This window comes from Nanorana parkeri, unplaced genomic scaffold, assembly GCF_000935625.1.
Source record: "Nanorana parkeri isolate BGI_ZX_2015 unplaced genomic scaffold, ASM93562v1 scaffold225, whole genome shotgun sequence".
NCBI lineage: Eukaryota > Metazoa > Chordata > Amphibia > Anura > Dicroglossidae > Nanorana > Nanorana parkeri.
This window is the reverse complement of record NW_017306493.1, coordinates 879,790-884,173: the sequence shown is the minus strand read 5'-3', so window position 1 is coordinate 884,173 and position 4,384 is coordinate 879,790.

Below are 4,384 nucleotides of genomic sequence, written 5' to 3'. Positions count from 1 at the left end.
CATCCTCAAGACTATACATATTATTTTCTCCAGTCTCTTGCTATGTTGTATCCCTCAGACCTTATACCATTTTTGGTAATCGCCTCTAGACTTGTTCTATCTCATCAATATATTTAAAATGTTTGTACAAAATTAGTTTTTGTCCTAATAACAAGATGGTGATGAGTAGAAGCCAAATTGTCTACCACCTGAACATCAGATAATTATCCTCATTTGTCTGTACCAGGTCTAGAATATGATCTCCTCTAGTTGGGCTTTATACTAACTGCTCCGTCATTTAAAGCAGAACTCCAGGATTCGAGTAAAAACGCAGATCAGAAGCATCAACGGTAGTTCTTCTGCTAGTTGATGAAGTGTCAAGAACCATGCCCTCACCACAAAATAATGGATGCTGCTTCCTTCTGAATCTTCCTGATCATCTGTGGAATGAGTTGCAAAGGTCTTACTCCTGTTTTAACAAACCTCTTGGTTTAGTGTCCATTTAGATTTGAGGACATGGTGGCACCTAAGGAAATCAACAATGTGATTCTGAATTCCCTTTAGGTGCATTATTGAAAGAGAAGCAAGGCTCTTTACCTCCCAGTACAAGATTTCCCCTGCGAAGGTCAGAAGGATACAGCTTTTAGTTCTTCCCTGATTTGAGATGTATGCCACAGTCTTAGTGTTGTCCAAGTGGACTCACAAATAATGCCCCTGAAAGTCCTGCTGAAAACTGGTTAGTGGCAATGCAAACAGCCCTGAGCTTTCTCCAATGAGACAACATTCATGCTTTACGCCTTGTTCAGGAACCCTGCACAGTATTTTGCCATAGATACACTCCCCCAAATTTATGTACCGTCAGCCTTAGAGTTGTTGGGAAAGATTAGAATAGATTCAGGAATACTGTAAGTGGATTATGTGCCTCCACCATAAGGACCTCTTAAAATGTGTTGTTAAAGCAACCAGCTGGTCTAGTGAATGTATCTGGCAATTCCAGACTTGAAGCACAAATGATGTGAGAGGGGAAAGGTTAAGTCTGACCCACTGCACTGCTGCAATTAAGAAAGACTTCAGCCCTAGAGCCGACATTTTGTGTAAGGCAGATGAACATTGCACTGGAGCAGTCTTTACATCTTCTCCTCCACCAGAAAAGATCTGCTCTGAATCCCATCATAAAGCCAAGAAACAAGACTGCCCATGAAGAGATTGTTTGCTTTTTTCGAGATTCAAAAACCATTCTAGTCTCTTGAGATTTAACCTGATATCTCTGTATAGCTACACAGAGGGGTGAGGGCCTCTTCCATAATTTTGGTAAAGATTCTCAGAACCCAGAGGGAAAAGGAGAGCATTCCTGTTATTACTGCAAGACAAAGATCTTTTGAGATTCCTTCTTAGAGGCATATGCAGGTAATTCATCTGAAATTTCTTTAAGATGACCTGTTGAGGGGCTTGAAATTCAGAATTAAGTACATTTTTCTGCATGCTTTCCTTACCAGGAAAAGATGATGGTAGCATCCCTATTCCAACTCTTCCAGAGGAACTGGAACTACAACCCACTGATCAAACTCCCCCAAGAGCATGCATTTCTGCTCATCTTTTGGCAGTTCTGTGACATGACACGAAACCTCACATGGGGACTGGAGAGTTCCAGCCTATAACCTTTCCTAACCAGCCCCTAAATAAAAACCCTAGAGGTGATTTCTTCCCACTGAGGGAGGAAGGCTCCTGGGGGACAAAGGCATTGGGGCTTTGTGGGCTGTGCAGGTCTAAACATCACTCCCCTCTTGCCCTACTTCTGTCCAGGTTCCTTTGACTGCCAAGAAGTCTCAAGCTTGGAAGGTGGGGGGTAGGGAAATCCCTATCAACTGAACCTTATTTTTTTTGCCTGAAAGGCCTTTTTGGCAGTAAGAGCCAATATTACTTCAATTTCAGAATCTTAAAATAGGATTGCTCAAGAAAGGAATGCCACAAAGTTTTACCTTGGAAGAGTAATCCCCTGGCAAAGCATTCAACCACAAAGCTCAGTGAGCAGAGTTGTTCAAGGCTAAGGAACAAGTAGACAGATTCTGTATTGGCATCAGCAACAAAACCCACTGCTTTAAAGAGAGTGGGGAAAAGACCATAGAACTTGCTCTCTAGTGGTAACTGCTTCCAGATGAGCCCTAATTTGAGAAAGCCAGTGTGCCAAGTTCCTTGCCGTGCAGCATATTTTAGTAAGCCAGGGCAGAGATATAGAACCAGCCACCTTAAAGGGTACATTAGGGAAACAAGTAAGTACTCCATTGTCCGAGCAAAAGAAAAGGTCAGTCTAGACAAGTGCAGGGAGACCTGTAAGCTCTGACCAGAGTGCCTTCTTTGTACTGTACACCTGCCACTACCAAGCTTGCTGCTGTCTCAGTCATCCTGCAGAGGGCACAGTAGGAGAGAATATGCATCTAATAGCTCCAGCTTTCTAAAAGTTGAAGAGACTCCACAGGACAGTCATGGTGGAGTAAACCTCTCACCACATTACACTTAAACCTGTAGTGTTCTTGTCCTGGCAGAAGAAACACAAACTGAGGTGGTCGCTCATTTTAAAAGATCTCGGTTAGTGTTTCCTGTGTTTTGTGGATAAAGTCACTCTTCATGTGCTGTCCTGAAATTCAATGTGGTGGGAAAAAAAGTCCACTATAAAAAATCCTTGTAATGTGTTTATCTAAAAATATTTGCAGATCAGATTGTTCTGAATAAAGTTTCTTTCACCATGTCATTTCTTAAACTGATCTCTCTAGGGTAGAGTCGTGTCTTCATCATCACCAGCAGGTTACATGTCAGTGTTTTAATGAAAATGTTTTTGTGCCTGCATGCTTTTAAGATTACCGAACCAAAAATGAAACACTAGTGCAAGAAATGCCTGAAATTTGACTTAAATTGAAGTGTAAACTTATGTGAAAAGAAGGAAATGGTTTCTGGGAGCATAAACTGTGCAAGTTGCCATATTGGAAGGCAGCAACATATGAATTTGACAATTTTAGAACATTCCAGTATGTGCCAATTGAAAGAGCAGTAATTACATTTCATAATGAATGGAATATAGAAATCATGCATCACTATCCCTTTGGAAGTGGTTGCTAACCCAAGATTTTAACACCCTGGAAAATCTTCGTAGCAAATACAAGATCAAGGTGGGTCCTGGCAGCATACAAGATGGTTTGTGGTTGGTTCATTGTAAAAATGTGCCTAATGCGAGTTCTGGTGGATAATGTTCTTTCCGGCTGGCAGATGGAACCACAGAGCGGCACATTTGTAAGCATTTAAGAGATGCTGAAGATAGGAATGCACCGGTACCAAGTACAGATATTTTTTTTCTGGTACTCGCCAATTCTGGAAATCCAATTAAGGAAGCATGCAATGACTTGCCACCTGCCTTCCCAATTAGCCGGGAAGCCACCTCCATGCTCCCTCATGACCAGGTGACGAGGAAGCATGGATCTGGCTTTCTAGCCAATCAGGAAGCCAGCTTTACACGCTCACTAGTGACGAGGGAGCATGGAGCCGGCTTCCCGGCCAAGGAGGAAGCCAGCTTTATGCTCCCTAGTGATGAGGGAGCATGAAGCTGGCTTCCCAGCCAATCACAAACCCGGGTGGCATGTAAAGACTCACCGCCCGGTTTCCGGAAGTTTCGGCATCGGGAGCATTAGTACGAGTACTCGGTATCGGTGCATCCCTAGCTGGAGACCTTATTTTAAATGCATCCGAGTTGCTTTAGGTTTTTTTAGCCTTCAGGCTGATCATTTCTCACAAGCAGAAAATGTTGTTATTTTCCCCATTTCCCTGTGTTTACTAATTATAGTGATGCAGAGATATAGAGAGATCATAGGATCAGGAACCACATTGGTTTTTGATTTTTCTTTTCAGGGCCCAATGCTGATGTCTGGTTCTGGAGCCGAGGGCTTTCAGAGTATACCGTAGGAAATTCCCCCGTTTTTGCGAGATCAAAATGGTTGGCTAATTTTGGGAATAATTGGCTAGGAAGCATCCCATCGAATCTGTGAACCTACAGCTTGGTCCAGAAATGAGCACTCTGTTAAACAGCCTCTGATCAAAGGACCATGCCTGGAGGCAATTTACTTATCTTTTCAGAGAGATTTACAACGCTCCATTTGCAGTTTTGTCATGGCTGTTAAGTAGAACAAAATTCACATATGCAGGTAAACCCATAATGTGCAGAGCCAAATTAGAATCTCCAACATCTTTCTGGTACAAGGTGGTTTGTGGCACATCTTACTCCAGAAGGAGTGCATGAGATAAGGTGCACAATATATATTATCATTTATGTTTTGTAGAGAAGAAGAAAAAGAAGAAAAATAAAAAAGACAGGTTACCAGAAATAGAAATTGCCTTTATAACTACAATGACTGCAGCT